We start from the raw sequence: 22,246 nt of genomic DNA, 5'->3' as shown, positions 1-22,246 counted from the left end.
AAGTTGACCATAAATTTTGCATTGTATATAGTAGTTGAGAGATTTTTCGATGTTATATCTCAGCCTTGTATCATGCTCAAGGATTTGTTTGTCCCGGTAGATAATTATTCGTTATTGTAAAAAACCACACTAGAGGGCTTTGAGTATAATTAATCCATTTATAAGCATCATTGAGGATCTCTTAGTCTAATAATAAATCAGTCTCAACAAAAAACATCTTAGAAATGTGGTTTTTTTGTCCTAGGATCGCGTATTAAAATTAATGTCATCTATGAAATTTATCAACTATAGTAATAAAATTTATTTCAATCAATTCTACTCATAGTCATAAGACCTGAGAGAAACCTATACTCAATTTAAGGGATTCTTCTTCTATAACAATACTTTTGGGTTCATTTTGATGAAGTACCGTAATGACCATTAGCTAGGGTATCATTTTCTTTTAGTCCTTCCATTGACTAGTTGGCATGATTTCTAATTTGTTATGCCTATAAAGTTAATACAAAAACAATGAATTATGCATATCACAATTAGATCCCCTACTTGGACATTATGAAGGACATGACCAATTTTAAGCGATCTTAAAGAGTCACCAATGTACGTGGCCCATGGCAAAGCACATTGCATACCATTATCGATAAGTCTATTATCTTAAATTTCCTTCCCCTCCCTCTCCCTCTCTTTCTCTCCCTCTCTCTCCCTCTCCCTCTCTTTCTCTCTTTCTCTCTCATTTCCTCTCCTAAACAAGCAAAAAAGAAAGTGATTCAAACATTAAACAAGCAAGAGGGAGAGTGAGAGAGAGAATGCACTCTCCCTCCCTCTCCCTCTCCCTCTCTTTCTCTTTCTCTTCCTCTCTCATTTCCTTCCCCTCCCTCTCCCTCTCCCTCTCTTTCTCTCCCTCTCTATCTCTCTTTCTCTCTCATTTCCTAAACGAGCAAAAAATAAAGTGATTTAAACATTAAACAAGCAAAAGGAAGAGGGAGAGAGACAATGCACTCTCTCTCTCCAAGCAAAAAAAAAGTGATTTAAACATTAAACAAGCAAAAGGGAGAGGGAGAGAGACAATGCACTCTCCCTCTCAGTTCTCTTTCTCTCCCTCTCTCATTTCCTTCCCCTCCCTCTCCCTCTCCCTCTCTTTCTCTCCCTCTCTTTCTCTCTCATTTCCTCTCCTAAACAAGCAAAAAATAAAGTGATTTAAACATTAAACAAGCAAAAGGGAGAGGGAGAGAGAGAATGCACTCTCCCTCCCTCTCCCTCTCTTTCTCTTTCTCTCCCTCTCTCATTTCCTCCCCCTCCCTCTCCCTCTCCCTCTCCCTCTCCCTCTCCCTCTCCCTCTCCCTCTCCCTCCCTTTCTCTTTCTCTTTCTCTCCCTCTCCCTCTCTTTCTCTCTTACTCTCTCGTTTCCTTTCCTAAACAAGCAAAAAAGAAAGTGATTTAAACATTAAACAAGCAAAAGGGAGAGGGAGAGAGAGAATGCACTCTCCCTCTCCCTCTCTTTCTCTTTCTCTCCCTCTCTCATTTCCTCCCCCTCCCTCTCCCTCTCCCTCTCTTTCTCTTTCATTTCCTCTCCTAAACAAGCAAAAGAGAGTGATTTAAACCTTAAACAAGCAAAAGAAAGAGAGAGGGAGACTCACCGATGAGATATGACGAGCATGGGGCGACTCCTCTTTGCGATGAAGGCTCCTCTTCTCCTTCGCGAACAACGGCGGTGGTGGCGGCGGGGGCAAGTCTTCTTCCTCTCCTTCTCTCACGACAGTCGCTCTCTCCCTCGCTTTCGCTCTCAAAACTCATAATGGAGCAAATGCGAAATGAAAACCGTGCTCGGTTTCGGCCGCTTTTTTTCCCTGTGGAGCGTTGCTATTTGCATCGCTATTTGTGTCGCAAATGCGACGCAAATACCGACGCTATTAGCGACACCAATAGCAACGCCAATAGCGACGCCGCTATTCCACCGTCGCTAATCGGCGTCGCTACTAGCTCAAATCCTTGCAGTGACTCTACAAAAAAAGAAACAACTACATATCAGTCCACCATACAATAATGCATTCTAATTAAACATAGTGCCTATAGTCAAGAAAGATGAGTGACTTATAGGGCCGCCGCGTCCATATAATCGGTCGATCAATGCAGTGAGACCGTGCCTCTCTACATATCGAGTCTCAAGCCCAGTGGGATCACGATTTATAATGGAGTGCTGCAAAGAAAACAAAATACAACTGTTTGAAACATGATTGTCAGTACAAAGGATATTGCAAAAAAACAAGCAAGCAAAACAAAAGAAAAAGTTACAAAGTCCTCCAGATATGTCCTGTGGCCGCCACTCCCAAGATAATGAACTACTCCAGCCTCTAGTCGTGCCCTCGCTGCCTCGCACTGCTGTCTCCAACGTCCTAGAGAATCTGTAGCCTCCTCCCTGAGTCGGCACCAGTCGTCCGTGTCTAGCCACTCTGGCTTTGGAGCCCCACTCTTGAGTGCCTTACGTGCGTCGGATCGTTTATGTGACATGTATGCACGCATGCACTCCATCATCCAACCCATAGAAAACCTATCTATTGAGGCTAGTACCGGAAACTCCTCATGCAATGATGCTACTATATAGTCCTTTCTCCCCTCCGGTATGTTCTTCTAATGATCCAAGACGTTGTGCCGAAAAACTTATTGGCACAACTCTCTCATACGAGCCATCACCCTCCTCCCTTCATCATTCATGATGATGGCTCTTGACCTACTATCATCTATAAGGTAGGCATACCCCTCTGGGGTATGCCTAAGATGGATCCTCTCCCACCTACGACCATGCTCCTGGGCATATCCAAGAGACCCCTGTACATCTAGTGTACCTACCGAGGTAGTATCTATCGAAGTAGCACCCATAGGGGTGCCACCTGCGGACGCCTGAGAAAAAGCCAAAGTGACTAGAGTAAATGTCTCCACAGGTGTGACAAATGTCAGAGGTGACACAACTCTAGCAGAATGACGAGATAGAGACACTGCGTCCATACCTCCACAACAACTACCTGAGACACGCTCTCTTGAACCACCACGAGAGCAAGGAGTAGTACATGTATCCCGAGCCGACCGTAAGCTCACTGCATCTGGATCTCTACAACATCCCCTTGAGCCACTTCCTCCGTCTGGCCCAAGTCTGGAGCATCGACCTCATCTGCTAGAAACTGAAGCATCAAAGCATGCCGAAGTAGATCTAATAGAGCAGCCTGACAATGTCCGAGACAGCTCCTGGTCCGCCATATCTCTGAATCTCACCATCTAATCTAAAGATCTCCTATAGCTCCTCATCGCTCATCCCTTGACTCATCCTGATAATCTAAATATCTAGAAAGGTCACCTACACAGATAAAAAATGATTTTAGTATAATCAATATAAATCATACAAAGCACGGTAATATAAATCTTTAAAAAATGATATTACTTAAAATGCATATCTTATGTATCCTTATAAGCGATTTGTCAATGAATTGAGTAGATGGATGCTCCAAGTATGAAGTACCCTATGGTCCCATATCAATCTCCTGACACAACTTTGCATATACTGGAAGATCGCTGGAAGGTCGATAGACATGTCACCACAAAAGGATGAGTCCATCTCATTCTCAAAGAATTCTTGGACTCATGTTTTTCCATCATTGTTACCTGATGCTGGCTCCTCTACATACTACAAGCTTTCAATGGCCTCCACCCCTTGCAATATCGACCCCTATATTTGCATATTATCCTCATCTATACTCGAAACATCGCTTTGATCATATACTCTCGCACTTTGGAGAGTTGAAGGTATAACATACCACCATTGTTGAGGTTATCAGGGGTTTGGATAGAAAATTACATGTTCACAATCATATACAATAGAGATTTAACTATTGTGATATGTACCATATCGTAATACAATTTAAAAACACATGAGTTTATGCACCTGTTCACAATAGGTTGGCAACACAAACGTGTCGTGCAAATCCCTCTTTTTTTTTTTTGAATCTATTTCAAGAAATCTAGATGGACCTCATCGAACTATTGCTCCAGCTCCTTCAAGTACCACTTTGAACCACTGCACATTTAATAAGATCATGAAGAAGCTACAATAATCCATCGTGACAATACTTTTCAAGTTTCCAAAATACTCCATCTCATGTATAACCGTGTTGAGATCCGTTATTCGTCATTGGCTCTCTTGCTCAAACATTGCCATGATACCACAATCTGTTGTGGAGCGCATTTTGTCAATATGCTCGACACGAAAAATGTCATCCGCGCGACCATATTGCACTATATATTTTGTATTGTACATTGAAACACTCAATTAGTTGTCACATATAAAATATAGATACGACAAACTCTAAACACGTCATCACATTTGGACTACATCCCCTCGAGATTTTTCACTCCTCGGTTGAGACCTCCATCCCTTGGTGCGGTCAAAGCTCCATGCAACCATCGCGTTGACATAAACCACGGCATCTCCTCCATGCCCTCGGGATATTGAATCGGTCGATGGCACAAACTACGTCGAAATTCAAATCGTGCTTCCTCTCGATCTTTCCTAGCTTGCTGGTACCTAGTGAGCCACATCTCTATAGAGGCATGGTGCAACCTACAAAAGCGATTCACTTTCTCCTCCATTATAGCATCCATTATTTTTTCTACTCCATTTTCAACCACCACGTCTTCGGCCAGTCTATCATCGTCCTTCAGTGACCATAGCATACTGTTGTCTGAATCCACCGTTTGGTAGCCATTGTGAAATATACACTAGTGCCTCGGACACCAACCAACCTTCAGCCATGCTATCTTCTAGCCGAGCTCGTTGTCGCACAAAGCCTTTTAGGGTTTTCATGAAGCGCTCCAAGAAGAACATCCATCACATATGGACAGGTCCAGCAATCTCCACTTCACCTACAAGATGCACAAGAAGGTGGATTTGTATCCTGAGCATGCCGGTAGCACTACAAGGATATGGAGGTATAGCGATGGCAGTTTGCGACGTAAAATAGCGATGGTACTTTGACGAAAAAAATGCAAGTCAAAATCCGAGCGCGTTATTTTGCGCATATACACGAAAGAGAAAGCAAAAGGGTGAGTGAAAGGGAGAGTAAACATCTTACATTTGAGAGGGAGAGGGAGAGAAAGAGAGAAAGAGAGAAAGAGGGAGAAAGAAGGCTTCTCACCGCTACCGCTGCCGTTCGCGAAGAAGAGGAGGAGGTGTACGGAGGGCAAAGAGGAGCCGCCGTCACGAAGAGGAGCCACCAAACCCTTCTTCGAGTCTTTACAGTGAGTGCATTGTTCACTCTTGCTTTGCTTTTGTGTTTTCTCTCTCACTTTTACTTGTTTTTGGTATAATTCGTGTGTATTGAGAGAGGGAGAGAAAATGAGAGAGAAAGAGAGGGAGAGGGAGAGGGAGAGGGAGAGAGAAAATGAGAGAGGGAGAGGGAGAGGGAGGGAGAGGAAATGAGAGAGGGAGAGGAAGAGAGAAAAGGAAATGAGAAGATGGATTTGTATCGTGAGCATGCTCCAGAGATACGGAGGCAGTGAGCCCGTGGTCGGCTTGGGATACAGGTACTACTCCTGGCGGTTCTAGAGAGCGTGGCTCAGGTGGTTGTTGTGGAGGCACAGACGCGGTGTCTCCATCATTCTGCTAGAGTTGCGTCACCTCCAAGATTTATCACACCTGTGGGGAGGACGTCTACTCCAGTTACTCCGGCTTTTGCTCAGCCGTTCGTAGGTGGCACCCCTATGGATGCTACACCAATAGATACTACCTCAATCGGTACACCAGATATACAAGGGTCTCCTGGATATGCCCAGGAGCGTGGTCGCAGGTGAAAGAGGACCCATCAGAGAGATATGCCTATCTTGTCAATGATAGGTCAGGAGCCATCATCATGAATGATGAGGGGAGGAGGGTGATGGCTCGCATGAGAGAGTTATGCCAAAAAGTTTTTCAGCACAACGTTTTAGATCATTGGAAAAACATACCAGAGGGAAGCAAGGACTACATAGTAGCATCCTTGCATGAGGAGTTTCTGGTTCCAGCCACAACAGATAGGTTTTCTACGGGCTGGATGATGGAATGCATGCGTGCATATATGTCACACAGACGATCGGACGTACGCAAGGCACTCAAGAGTGGGGTTGTGAAGCCCAAGTGGCTAGACATGGACGACTGGCGCCGACTGAGGGAGGAGGCTACAGATTCTCTAAGACGTTGGAGTCAGCAGCGCGAGGCGGCGAGGACATGACTAGAGACCGGAGTGGTCCATCATCTTGGGAGTGGCAATCACAAGACATATCTGGAGGACTTTGTAAGTTTTTTTTTTGTTTTGCTTACTTATTTTTTTGCAATATCCTTTGTACTAATAATCATGTTTCTAACAGTTAGTATTTTGTTTCCTTTGCAACACTCCATTACAAATCGTGATCCGACTAGCCTTGAGACGCGATATGCAGAGAGACACGGTCTCACTACATTAATCGACCGATTGTATAGATACGGCGGCCCTATAAGTTACTCATCTTTCTTGTCCATAGTTACCATGTTTAATTAGAATGCATTATTATATGGTGGACTGATGTGTAGTTGTTTCTTTTTTTGCAGAGTCCGTTCGATGCTCCTTTGCGGCAGGACGAGCTTTCGAATGGCGAGGATGTATAGCTCGCCCTTGGATTCCTGGAGCTCACACGTCCTTCTTTTTTGGTCGCCTGATCTATGTACACATTTTCTATGTAGTAGTGATATCTTGCCATGATTGTACCAGTCGCTTTCATTATGCGATCATGTATTTATTTCATGTATCAATATTATGATTTAAATACACTTTGTCTTTATTTACACGAGCATTGTACATAGTGTAGAAACTATTTTGTATGGCCCAAATAAAGCACTGCCCTACCACCAAAAAAAAAAATCCATGTTACCATCGCTATTAGTGTTACAAATTTACATGCACACATCGTTATTGGTGTCGTTATTAGCGTCACAAAGCATCATTACCAGCATCGGTATCAACATCGCAAATGTAGTGTCGCAAATGCAACATTGATACCGACGCAAATAACGACACTGATAACAATGGTAATACAGATTGTTCTATGGCATCGCCAATAACTACGCTTTTTACGATGATGCGGGCAAATTTCTTTATTTACATTTTTTTTGCTTTTAACGTCGGTATAAGGCTTATATCTTGTAGTGTAGGCAGGTATTTCGCAAAGAGATAGACCGTCTCCGCTGCTCCCTGGCTCGCGAATTCAATAGAGGACGTCTTAATCTCCTTATGTGAGATTCATTGCGCTAAAGTCAAAAACTTGTAAATCGCCTCGCGTATTTCTGGGGTAAGGCATCCTGCGATCGCGATCGGTAGTATAAACTGCCACAAATGACAAAGCATTATGAACAGCGACTACACTCCAAATAGCAAAATACGCAGGCCACTTATAATCCATTCGTAGTACAAACCTGACATATCTTATGCCAATCATGGGATTTTAGCCTTGATAATTAGTCGTCTTTAGAAAATGCAGACCTAAGAAAACGCACTTGACTATTTGCTTCACAATGCGCTCTTCTTTAGTGGACAAAACCAAGGAGGGCGAGATAGCTGCAAGTGACCATCAACACTCGACTGTGGCCAAAGCGCCTCCATCTTACTTACCTCCTTCAAATCCATGCGTACCCTTACAGTGTCTCTCTTTCTTGTGATGTGGTCCCATAGCAAGTTGCCCACATTCTTGAAAATATGCATGGGATCCACCAAGAGGTTGATCTGTAAGTGCGTCCAATATGGTAACTCATAGAAAACTGAGAACCATCGCATTCCATTTGGATGTGACTCCATGTGGACTATTTTCAACTCGTACCAACTTTGGGCATTCATACGTGCTGGAGGCCGTCCAAGAAAACCTTCCTTAAGTTCATGACCCTCTGGCAAAAAAGCGGCTTGTCCTTAATATACCATCTTCTTCATGGTTTGTGCCCTTCGGGAGTCTAACTGTGGCCCATACAATGGACATACATGATAATCTGAGGTAACCAGACCTGTCCCAACACCTCTATCTAGTGAATACAAAATTGAACGAGCTATGATAGATATTACCAACGAGAACGAAAGCCTACTTACCTAAGCACTCTCCAAATCCCGAAAAGTCATGCATGGTCCACATGAGAATGGCTCGAATATTGGCAGACCGTCGACCATCACACTTGCTCATATCTTGCACAGTGACCCTCTCCTCCCACAAAATCTTAAGCTCATCGACTAATGGATGAAGATACACATCCATATTTTTGACTTTGTAGCGGCCGAGAATGAGAAAGATAAGGATGAGATGTCATTTCTTCGTAGAAAGCCATGGAGGGATATTGTAGTTGATAAGGACTATAGGCCACACACTGTAAGAAGTTGAGCGCAAATCGAATGGGTTCACCCCATCCATAGCAAGACCAAGCCGAAGATTCCTTGGCTCTCGGGCAAAGCCTAGGAAGGTAGAGTCAATGTGGCTCCATGCGCGTGAATCCGCTAATATTCATTGAACTCCATCTCTGGACCTATTCTACGCATGCCACATTGTCAAGCTCACCATGTTGGACATACGAAACATGTGGTTTATGCGAAGGATAAGCGGAAAGTATCTAAGAACTTTTTGTGGGATGGTTTGCCCTTGCAAGTCCTGTCGATACCTGTGAGCACTACACTTTGGACATGTCTCCATAGTCTCATATTCTCCTAGAAACAGTATGCAATCGTTGATACATGCATGGATGCTGTTGTAGTCCATGCCAAGCTTTCATAAAACATAAAATGCATCATCACAAGACTCAGACATGGTATTTGCAAGTGGTAATATATGACACTTCAGTAACCTGAAAAAAAATCATAAAATACCTTGAAAAAATACAAATGTTTTTAATGATAGTGCCGAAAAGACATCAACGAAGTGTACGTACAAGGTACATTAACAACTTGGTTACACTCGCATTGCTCCACCCGTATTTTTCTTGCACACTTAGGAGTGCAAGCAATGTCTTTAGGTGAGATACTCAACGCCCATCATATAATGGTATGGATGCTTCCTCTCTAAGTGGATCAGAAGTCTCGACATCCATGGGCATCAATGCATCGATCATTGCCTTCATCTCAGGCTCCAAGATTGTAGGTAAGTCTAGAATGCTATATGTCTCCTCTGGTATTGATGGTATAGATTGGGTAGTACCTTCCAAGTGGTGGATTGGCTAAGGCACTCCATCCATCGCACGCCCACGAACTCTTCTAACTAGCCGCAAAGGGTGCACTCCTTCTTGGAACGAGACGTCACCTCCTTGGATAGAAAATTTACCAGTCACACCCAATGTTTTTATATATGGTATTCAATTAGCTTGCAAATACAATGCATGATTGATATACACTTTTTTTACCATTTGCTCAAAATCTAAGATCTCCTGATCGATTATCTCAGATTGAAACTCGTCGAAGTGTCGTACGTGTTCTATAGACAATCAACGTTTTCATCTGATTGCCAGCTTACATTGAGAGAAAGGACATGGGACACGTTGATTAAGATACGCCTTGTGATCTTGAACATCACGACCTTCATTCGTTTTTCATTTTGTCTACATTGTTATGACAAAAAATTTGTTTTTGTTATCATTCTTTTTTTCTTTCTTAAATTGTTTGAGAAGGGATTTCTTCTTTTATAACTCAGCAAAATTAACGATGTAAAGTCTCCACCTATCCACAAATTAACGTATGTCAAAGTGTTTCCCGTCTCATGGTATTGCACTGGACCTCGCCACCACACTCTCTTTGTTTTTTATCCATTCATTGTCTTCTCTCCTTCCATCTCTCTCTCTCTCTTTTTCTCTTTCTTTATTATGTTGTATGTTTATTCCCTCTCTCTCATTCCTTTTTCCTTTTTCTTTTCCTCTCCCTCTCTCATTTTCTTTAACAAAACATCTCTCTCTCTCTCACTACCACTACCACTACAATAAATAAGAAAAGAAGAAAAAACAACAACTACTACTACTACAACAATAACAATAACAAACAAGAAAAGAAGAAAAAACTACTACTACTACCACTACTATAATAACAAGAACAAACAAGAAAACTAAACAATAAACAAGAAAAGAAAAAAAAATACTACTACTACTGCTGCTACAATAAACAAGAAAACTACTACTACTACTACTACTACTACAACCACGACTACCACTACCACTACCACTACCACTACCACTACCACTACCACTACCACTACAATAAACAAGAAAAGAAGAAAAAACAACAACTACTACTACTACTACTATAATAGCAACAAACAAGAAAAGAAGAAAAAACTACTACTACTACTATAAACAAGAAAACTAAACAACAATAAACAAGAAAAGAAATAAAAACTACTACTACTACAAGAACAACAAACAAGAAAACTACTATTACTACTACTAGTACTACTACTACAATCACAACTACGACCACGACTACGACTACCACAACAATTGTCTCTCTCTACCACTACCTCTACCACTACAACTACAATAAACAAGAAAAGAAGAAATAACAACAACAACTACTACTGCTGCTACTGCTACTGCTACTGCTACTGCTACTGCTACTGCTACTGCTACTGCTACTGCTACTGCTACTGCTACTGCTACTGCTACAACAAACAAGAAAAGAAGAGAAAACTACTACTATTACGGGAACTACTACTAGTACAACAACAACAACAACAACAAGCAAGAAGACCGCCACCACCACCACCACCACCACCACTACTACTACTACTACTATGACAAACCACTACCACTACCACTACAATAAACAAGAAAAGAAGAAAAAACAACAACTACTACTACTACTTCTACTGCTACTATAATAACAACAAACAAGAAAAGAAGAAAAAACTACTACTACTACTATTACTACAACAACAACAACAACAACAACAATAAACAAGAAAACTAAACAACAATAAACAAGAAAAGAAAAAAAACTACTACTGCTACTAAACAACAATAAACAAGAAAACAAGAAATTAAACAACAACTATCGCTACCACTACCACAACAACAGCAAACAAGAAAAAAAGAAAAGAAGAAATAAAACAACAACAACAACAATAACAGCAACCTCTCCCTCCCTCTCTCTCTCCCTCCCTTCCTCCCTCCCTCTCCCTCTCTTTCTCTCTTTCCCTATTATGTTTAATGTTTTCTCCCTCTCTCTCTCTTGTTCCTTCTTTCCTTTTCTCTCTTTCCCTCCCTCTCTCATTTCCTCTCCCTCTCTCAATACACATGATTTTTAACAAAAACAAGTAAAAGAAAAGAAGAAAAAACAAAAACAAAGCAAGAAGGAACAATGCACTCACTGCAAAGGCCCGAGGATTTTTAACAAAAACAAGTAAAAGAAAAGAAGAAAAAACAAAAACAAAGCAAGAAGGAACAATGCACTCACTGCAAAGGCCCAAGGATGGATTCAGTGGCTCCTCTTCATGACAGTGGCTCCTCTTCCCCCTCCGTACACTTCCTCCTCTTCTTCACAAATGGCGGTGGCAGCAGTGAAAAGCTTTCATTCTCCCTCTTTCTCTCTTTCTCTCTTTCTCTCCCTCTCCCTCTCAAATGCAAGATGGAGTTCACTCTCCCTTTCGTTCTCTCTTTCATTCGTTTGCGCAAAATAACACAATCGGGTTTCGGCCTGCGTTTTTTCGTCTGAGCACCATCGCTATTTTGCGTCGAAAAGCGCCGTCGCTATGCCTTCGTATCCTTGTAGTGCTAGAAGCTTACAAGAGCTCACAAAAGCATAATAGGATCAAACAAAGCTCAAGAGAACTAATAATAAAGCATGTAAACCACATTAATAAATAAAAATACATAAGAGAGCCACAATTCAATGCTCTAACTCATCCATCCACTTCATACCTACCCATAACAAAGGATAGCAATGCCTTCATGGAGCCATACATACCATACAGAAGACAACAAAAGGACATAAAAATAAACTTTCAAGTCAAAATGAGCTCAAACCAAGAATGGTAAACACATGAAATCATTTGATACATCATCAATGATACACAACCATATTCAGAAAGTCTCAAACTATATAATAAACCAACTATTAAGACTCGCAATATACATAGCATAAAAAACAAAAAAATTCACTTCAATTATAGTCATTTCACACACTCAACAATGAGTAAGGGTACTTTCTTAGCTCCAACCTAGCTTGAAGTGGATGAAAGAGATGGTTTCAATACATAAGAGGGACTAACAAAATGTATACACAAAGTTTGAACCCTATGGCACCCTGTGAAGGGAGTATGAAAGCATCCAACCATTTGGATAGGTTGATTGTATGTTGTCTTTCCGAACTTGACATGAGACTTCTTATGACAAAAATGGGACTTCTTATAAACAATAGTGAGGCTTCTTGTGACAAAAGTGGGACTTCTTATGAGAAATAATGGGGCTTCTTATGAGCAATACACTAGCCACATACATAGGGATACATCATAGACTTGAAGATGGAGACCTTGAAGGCACAAGATGAAAGTGAAGAGTGAAAGATTGAATTTTACTTGGATTTTATATATTTGAACTCCACATGTGTGAAAAGTTTGAATTTGACTTTGATTGTATCCACATGTGTGACTAATGTCATCCTATTTCCAAGTGGCATTCATGCATTGGTCATGGAGATCGAGGTGACATAGTCCATATGAGTGAATGTGACATGTGGCATGGAATACATAAATTATGGTTGAGTGTTTGCCACAAGGCATATATGTGGTGAAATCTAGTATATCATTGGGAAACATGGAACTAGTGACATTCTCTTCCCAAACACCTATGACAATCAAACCATTGAGTTAGGGATGCAAGTCTCATTTACATATATCATTTACCCTCATCAAAAATTTAAAACCTTGGACTCATTAGACTTGATAATCTCCTTTTCTTTACATATACCATTGACCCTCATCAAAAATTTAAAACCTTGGACTCATTAGACTTGGTAATCTCCATTGAATTAGGGGTGCAAGTCTCCTTTACATATATCATTGACCCTCATCAAAATTTTAAAACCTTGGACTCATTAGACTTGGTAATCCCCTTTCCTTAGTCGTTAAAAGCGTAAAATCATTAAAGCTCCAAGTACATTCTTTCCTAGAATCTTTAGGTATGCTTTATATATTAGGTTATGCATATTCTATTAATTTTTTACATTCAATTAGTGTCATTAAAAAAATTCATCTAAAATTACAACCTTCAATGTTTTATTGTAAGAAGCTAGGAAGAAGATATATTTTAGTATGGAATTATTAATAATACCTTGTTACACTAATATAGGTATAAAAAGGGTTAGACATGTAAATTTTCATATCTTTTGAACATTAATACATTTACAGTCTCTTACCTCACCTCCTTGTTCACAGCTTCAATGGATTCTCTCTCTTCTTTTCTAACTTTCTGATACTTCTCTCTCCTCATCACTCTTTTCTCTCTCCTTTGCTCTTCTTTCTCTCACCTCTCAGTTCTCTCCTTGACAAGTGGTATCAGAGCATAGGCTTTTAATCCATTTGATTTTCTCATTTTCAAACATATTTTCTCTAAATTTCCACCATTAAATATTGGGCAGCACATATAGGAACAACATGGTAGGTACTTGCAAGTGTTCTACTTGGAGTAGATACTAATCTTTGAGCTCTGACAACTATCTTTGAGAGATTTGGCCAAACCATGGCTAAAATGGTAAGTCATACATCCATTACATGCTATTTTCAAGGGAACTTGGTAAAATATGAATTGATTGGACTTATCAAAGAATAAATTGTGGTTACTTTTTAAAGAGAGGGTTCTCTTTCCCCTTTCTTGAAGCTTTTCTATAGGTTCCATGGAGTTTCTAGCCAAGTCCTATTTCTATCACACAAATAGTAGCCTACAAACTTCATCTAAGCTAGGAATCAGTTGCTTAGTCTTATAAGCTTAAATTTTGCTACCACTATGGAGGATTGATGGTTGTCCAAACATGTCAATTAGCATCAAAAATTACAATGCAATTTTTGGGTTAATTCTTGCTTAAATCTCTCACTTCCATTGAGCTTCATCAAGTTGGCTACTCCAATCATCAGTAAGTTATTTCTCTCAAGAATCATTAAGATTGGTGCTCTATTCTTCTTCTTCTACTCTCTTGAAACCCTAACAGTGCAGTCCATGGACAACCATGAAAGCTTCAGTCCAAGCTTCAACTTCTTTCGAATTTCTTGAAGATTCTTCACCATTTCAGCCCTGGGACTCATTCTAGTGAAGATTCCTTGAAGAAATTATAAGAATTGAGTAAGATTGGCCAAGATTCAATCTCAAGAGTTTCCATGGAGTCAAGATTTGGGGGAAATGAGTTTAAAACTTTATTCTCAAGCTTTTGAGATCTCAAGATTGCTTCCAAGTATCTAATGAACAAGGATTGAAGGTTATTTCAGCAACATTGAGCAACCAAAAGCTTAATCAAGCATTTGGGGATTATTTGAGCCTTCATCAAACTATGCAAGAGATATTTCTCTTCAATTCTTGATCTCTCTCATCTATCCAATTGCTTAGCTTCATCCATTTGACTGAGAGATTAAATAATTGAAAATTTCCCATCAAATTCCAGTCCATCATTGATTCATTCAGCCCACTCATGGAGTGCATTACTTGATTCAAACAGTGAATTAAAAGCTTTTGCTTGAGTTTTTAGTATTACATTCGATTCTATTTCTTAAAGACCAACTGATTGGTTAGATTTCTCACTCTAATCCAATGATCTTCTTATGATTATTTGATTCATAGCAAAATATATCATAATCCATTGTAAAGGGTAAGTCAGCAGCGTGAGTCACTGCGTGGTAAGACTCTTGCCCTATTCATTTTGCCAATTTCAATCCTATTGCATTTCATGGAATGAGATGAATGGATATTCTAGTAATGCATATCATGATGATTAATTAGAGTAGCATATTAATGCCATGTTGAGATTCCCAACGAGGAAAAAGGTGGATGCCAAGAAAGATAGAGGGACAATAGTAGAGAGGTGACCCTCCTCCACTATTAAAAGTCCTGAAGGGATGCAACCAACCAGCCCGAGGAGAACTTTAGCGAGTCCTACAATTTTATCCCTCACACAAGTACCGTGAGTGGAGAATTGAAGATTCAAGTACTCTCAAAGATTCAAAGTCTCTTAAAGATCAAAATAGGGTAAAACTAGACTTTTACAGGACACCACAAGGTATAAACAAGTCATTATAGATACTATCTTCATCATTGGGATATAGGTACAGGTACTATAGGTTATCCACATTCCTTATCCACTGTCCTATCCAGCTCTCCATAGGTTAAATTGGAGATACTTTGTTGAAAAATATACCTCACGAGAGCCTTGAAGAGCCTCAAATGCAAGAATAACTTAGTGCTCTTAATCATACCATGTGTAAATATGAAAATAGGCATGCTCAAAGGTATATAGAGCTATTATCCAGAGCTGAACAAATGGTGTTGTCTAATCATCAAATCCAAACGAAGTCTTCAATTGAAAAATCAATAGAATCCAATGAACAAATCATAACTCATTTCTCTCAATGGATGCAAATGTAAATGGGAACCAACGATGCTAGGGAGAAAGCACAATCAAACAGTGACCCATCAATCCCACTTCGACCATCTAATCAAAATTGTCAAAGTCAAGTAATTATTGGACAAAGGGGCATTCCCAATAGGCAATATGAAATAGGAAAGACTTCACAAATGCATGAAGTCTATTTGGGAAACATGAATGGTGTTAATTTCCAAGCTTATGGATAGAATCCTCTAGTTTCTAAAGGCCCTCTCTCATTGTAAAGGCTCCATACTCGGACACCTTTTGGAAGAGTACTATTTCATTTTGGAGGTCCAATGCCTACTAATCATGGTTAGTCTATTTTGGGATAGCAACCTTTTCATAAAAGGGAACTGAAAGACAAAATTATTTTGGCAAAGTACAATGGGCAATCATCTTCATTATCTGACCTAGATGAATGGATTTCAAAATTAGAGTCCTATTTTGATATATTCCCTAGAAATGATTATATGAAGATTCATTTTTCATCATTACATTTGGAAGGGTTTACACATACTTGGTGGAGATATATTAAGGGGAAGAGAACAAACTAGTAGACAGTTGGGATGCATTCAAGACACTTATGGCTGAGGTCTTTATCTCTCCTCTTAAAAAAGAGAAATTGGCATGAAGATGGTATGGACTACAATAAAGAGGCCTAAATGTGTAGGATTATAGAAACAAATTCCTCAACCTCACCATGTATATAGAGAGTATAAGCGATAGAGCTAAACTCCACAAGTATACGTACAGTTTAGAACTTTCAGATGATGTTATAGTGCAAATCCCCACCGCTCTTTTCAAATCCATTGAGATTGTAAAATATTATGAAAGGAAGTATAGAAAAGAGTCTCCTTTCAACCTACGTTTGGATAGCCAATGACTATTTTAAAATAGGGACAAGTTGGCAATGTTTATGGTACCAATCATGCACCAAGTGGAAGCTTTAGAGTGCCAACTTATCCATCATGCAATGCTTCAAGTCCTCAAGGCAATTTCAGGACATCAAACAATCCAAGATTGGATTTAAAACAAGGGGACAATAAGTTTAGAGCTACTTCAGCCAATATTATTCCAAAGTTTATTCCTATGGGCCTATACAAAGAAAGGAAATAAAAATGCTTATGTTTCAAAAGTGAAGAGAAATATACAGAAGATCATGCAACAAAGTGTGTATACAATAATGCAAAAGCCAAGGTCCATAGTATGTTAGTCTTTGAAGACTCAGAGGATGATAATGATGAGGCAAATGCATTTGTGACTACCATTGAAAATGAGGATGTCGAAGAGGAAGTTGGGTAAGAACAATTTTATGATCCTGCTCTGGCACTTTTCCTTTTCATCTAGGTGGTAGTATTCCTTTTGATTTGAGAGGAATTCTTGATGAGAAACATGCTCCCACTATTTTTTCAATCTCTATGGATGCTTGGACAGGTTCTAAGAGCCCTAATACACTCCATGTATGAAGGGTACCATTTATGAAAAGGATGTGTTTATCTTGATAGACAATGGTAGTACATATAGTTTTGTGAATAAGTCAGCTCTGCAGACAAATTGAATTGTCTTTCCACTAATTTACAACATCCCATAAGAGTTCAAGTAGCAAATAGCACAGAAGATATCAACACTCAATTATGCCTACAAGTTTCCTTACAGTTTGCTAAAAATTATGAAGCAAAGGTAAACTTGATTACCTTGAAAATGGAACCCGTAGATGTTATGCTCGGATGTAATTGGCTAATGACCTTAGGAAAGATTACTATGGATTTCTCACATATGTATATGGAGCTTATCTTTAATGGACAACCTATCTATTTACAGAGAATCTCTAGTAAATCTTATTTTCAACTTGTCACCATTCAATAACTCAAGTTTTTTCGTCTTACACCTGAATAAAGAGGTTGAAGATCAATCCAAAATTCAGCAGATCATCTAGCTTTTAAAGCTCTTCTTGAGGAGTATAGGGATTTGTTTGAAGTGCCTGCTTCATTATATCCTAAGAGAGAAATAGATCACCCTATCAATTCGAAGCCAAACTCAAAAATAGTCAATAAGCCACCCTACAAATTGTCCAAATGTGAGCGTGAAGAAGTAGCCAAGAAAATTAAGATTATTCTAGAGATAGGGTTTATTGAGCCTAGTTTTTCACCTTATGCATCTCCAGTCATGTTAATGAAGAAGAAAGATGGTTCCTTTAGGATGTGTATTGACTACATGGATCTAAACAAGATCACAATGAAGAACGAGTATTCAATACCTAGTTAATGATTTGCTTGATGAGGTCAAGGGGAATAGATTCTTTACCAAGATTGATTTGAGGTCATGATATCATCAAATCCATATGCAAGAGAGTGATGAAGGTAAAACTGCCTTTAGGACTAATCAAAGGCTATACCATCTCTTAGTGATGCCATTTGGGCTTACTAATGCTCCAACTACCGATTTTGCAACCTTTCATCTTCTACTTTGTCCTAGTCTTCTTTGATGACATATTGATTTACAACTAGACTCTACATAACCATTTACCACATATAAGGAAGGTTTTTGATATATTGAGGTATCACAGACTCTTTACTAGGGAGAAGAAGTGCTCTTTCATGCAGACTAAAGTGGAGTGCTTGGGTTATATTGTCAGTGAAAAAGGGATACATGCTGACCCTAAGAATGTATTTTGTGTTAGAGGCAACCAACACCTACTACCACTAGCAACCAACACCTACTACCACTACTTCACTTAGAGGGTTTCTTGGTCTATCATCATTTTATCGTAGATTCATTAAGTATTATATGGCTATAGCAGCTCCTTTGACTAACAAGTTGAAGAAGGAAGCTTTCTTTTGGAATGCACTTGTAGATAGTAGCTTCAACCAACTAAAGGAACTCCTTACTTCTGCTTCTATTCTAGTATGCTCAAATATCTCAAAGGAGTTTACCATACAGTGTGATGTCAATGGACATGGCATAGGGGCTATTTTGTTATAGGAGTATGAAGTTGTCACATTTGAAAGTCATAAGCTTACAAATAAGGAAATGACTATGAATGTCTATGATCAAGAGATGTTAGGTATCTTACATGCAATAAAGAAGTGGCACTATTACTTGTATGATAGTCGGTTTAGAGTTCAAAGTGATCACACAGGGTCCTAAAGTATTTTCTCACTCTATCAAATCTCACTCCTAAGCAACATAGGTATGTAGCTACTTTGCAAAATTATGATTTTGATATCACTCACAGAAGGAGCAAATATAATGTGGTAGCCAATTCTCTTTCCCGGATGTGAGTATGTAAAGTTTCAGCTATGGACTGAGCTACATAGTGATTGGATTCAAGAATTACCAAAAGCCTCTCTTTTGGATAATGAACTCAACTATGTTATTCAAAATTTAGAACAAAGTCTCATGGAGGAAAACTCACATTATCAGCTTTAAAATGGTCTAATATGGCTGAATGGAAAGATTGTTATTCCCTTTACTTCTTCTTTCACAACAAAATTATTTGAGGAGTTGCATTCTTTGCCTTTAGCTAGATATTTTGGAGTTTTTGAAACCTATGATAAGATCAGCAAAATCTTTTATTGGAAAGGAATATGGAGACATATTAAGGATTTTGTTATGAACTATATACCTTGTCAGCAAAATAAGGATATCATCCATAAGCCAAGTGAATACGTGAGATGAAATTTATCCCTTCTAATGACATATACTTGTGCATCATAGTATGGGGCCTAGCGTATCTTGTATGAGAATCAAAACAAGCATCTATCAATTTGGAAATGGATTACTTACGACTGGTACCGCAGTTGGATTAACAGTAATGCCTTCACCCAAAGCTTCACTGCTGGTTGTAGGATTTCCATTCGCACGTGGCATTCTTCGCTTAGGGGCCATCGTCCGCAAGTAGATTCAAGAAATAAAGAAGGCAAAATAGATTCCAGATAGGAGAGCATAAGAGAAGATGGCTTAGTCAAAGATCAAGATAGGGGAAAATTGAGCTAACTCTCTCCTTCGCAGCCTCTTGGGATAACTCCTCTCTCTCTCTCTCTCTCTCTCTCTCTCTCTCTCTCTCTCTCTCTCTCTCTCTCTCTCTCTCTCTCTCTCTCTCTCTCTCTCTCTCTCTCTCTCTCTCTCTCTCTCTCTCTCTCTCTCTCTCTCTCTCTCAAGCTCCTTCTTGCAATCTCTTGGAGGGGTATCCTTCTCTCTACCTCTCTCTTGCAGCCTCTCGGGGTCTCCTTATGCTTTCTTGTGCCTCCCATGCCTCATATTTATAGTGAATTAGAGAAGAAGAGTTGTGGCTAAGAAGAGGAGCTCTTTGTGGAGGGGGATCTTCAAAAAATCAGTGATCTAATGCTCAGATCATAAATCTGATGGTTCCATTGGCTCTGAAAGGGGGATGAAACTCCAATACACTTTCTTAGAAAGCTTTCAGATCACTCATTCTTTCTCTCCATGTTCGAAGTGTTGTCTACTACTTGTAGACTGTGATTCAGGCGCGCGTGATTTCGCTAATCTCTCTCATTATTTTTTTCTTTTTCTAAAATCTCCAAAACTAGCTAAAATATCACTTGTCTCTTCTTTTAAATGACATCCAGTTCTAGAAATCTCTATATCTTTTTAGGATAATATCTAAAATATCTAAAATATACTAGTCTTGTCCAAAAATCTAATATTTTTAGACCATCCATACTACACACATTAACAGTAGTGATTAATATGGCTCATAAGTCTTGTTCACCTTGTAACTTCCGTGAAGGGTGGCTACGATCCTTGTTAATCCAAGAAAAATATCAGATTTACAACTCTCAATTTTTTAAATATATTTTTAATTAAATAAAAATTATTAGCTATTAACGTTAGTTAGTTTTTACCTTAGTTAGTCTCTAGTTAGTAATCTTACTAACTTATTAATTGACTAACTAACTTTCGAACTAACCAACTAACTTTTATTGCGTGAAAATATTACATCCTCCTCCCCTTAGAGAAATCAAGATGTCCTCATCTTGAGAGAAAATGGGGGTTTCATTCGGGAACCTGTGGAATATGGGCCCACCATGCTTTCGCTGCACTACTCTAGTCACACAAGTACTTGGCTTCAAAACTAGTGCAACTCACATGATGCAAATTAACTGTAGGTATAAGAGTAGGATTTATTGGGATATTCTCAATACTGAATGTATTACATTTTGGAAAGATATCTAGGATTTCTAATCATCCTAAAGAGGTGTTCTAGGTTCTAGGTCTTCATCTTTATCTGATTCCTCTATATATCCGAAGACTGCACTTGCATAGCTTTATTTCCTTGGAGGCTCCATATCTTCTGGACTTAATTCAGGGCAGTCTACTTGGAGGTGCCCTAGCTCATTGCAATGGAAACATCAAAAGTTGAAACATCTCCTACGAATGTGGCCTATCTCACCACATGTGTGGCATCTCTTGTCATGATCTTGAGAATTATATTTGCTACAATTTTCCGATTTAAGTTCCTGGATGATTGGATTTGCTCGAAGTAATGTTCCTTGCAAGTCTATTGGATGCATTGCTTCAAGACAGTGGTTCAGAGGAGTGTTCAGGCCATGGCAAAACTTGGATACTTGCTACGCAATATCCATAGGTGGTGCGTATTTTAGTAGGCTTACAAACTTTGAGTAGTAGGCTTCTAAGGTTAATTTCATGGGCTTGAGCTTGAAGAATTCATTCATCTTCAAAGTCTAGTAGGTTGGCGGAAGGTATCGTCCACGTATAGCATCTTTCAGTTGAACCCATGTGGCAGCAGCTTCAGAAATACCTTGATCCTTGTACCATTGCTTCCACCATAACCGAGCCTGGCCAACTAGCTTAATTTTGGCTATCATTGCTTGATTGGTAGCAGTAGTTCCTGAAGCAGAGAAATAATCATTCATCGACTCGATCCATATCTACGCCTCTGCTGTGACATCGTCTATCCCTTTTCCACCAAACTCGAGTGCCTTCATTCGCTTGAGAATGAATTTTTTCTCTGCATGTGAGAATTCGTGGGTGCAAAAGGTGCTTGACAATCAAGTCATACCACTTACATTATTTTGTTTAGGATATGTCTACAAACCATACATTAATCAATTGCATATCATTACAAAGTTTACTCTGATACCAACTGTAATATGCCTGCCTATCCACTGTTTCCAAGCACGTTTTAGCGGTCTATCTAGAAACGATTCTAAGTGTCACTGCTCGGCACTCCCATGGAATGTTCTAAGGTTTGTCGCCTAGGACTTCCTGAATCCGCCTCGCAACAGAACTTTTACAACCAAACCCACTAGGATCAACCTGAAATCTGGATTCCTAGTGGCCAAGGTCTCCTGATAGCATTCTAGCATCGGGTCTTAGACATCCTACTTCATACAGAGATACCCAAACCGAAGCTGACTCATACTGCACTTGGTTCAAGAAGAATCGAAAACGAGAGGGATGCGTTGCTCAACCTCTCTACCCGTAGGGTCTAGTCCCATTTTGCTCCCTTGAAACGGCATGAATCGGGTTTTTATCCTAACAATTTCTAAGGTCAAAGATGGTAAAACCTTGTGAGAAGCCTCCCAATTCTCTGGGACCACCCTTTCAAAGGACAGACCCGGCGAGGG

The sequence above is a fragment of the Lygodium microphyllum genome, chromosome 5 (genome assembly GCF_053477565.2).
Source record: "Lygodium microphyllum isolate KBCC chromosome 5, Lygodium_microphyllum_v1.1.10, whole genome shotgun sequence".
Taxonomy (NCBI): Eukaryota; Viridiplantae; Streptophyta; class Polypodiopsida; order Schizaeales; family Lygodiaceae; genus Lygodium; species Lygodium microphyllum.
This window is presented reverse-complemented; position numbering follows the sequence as displayed.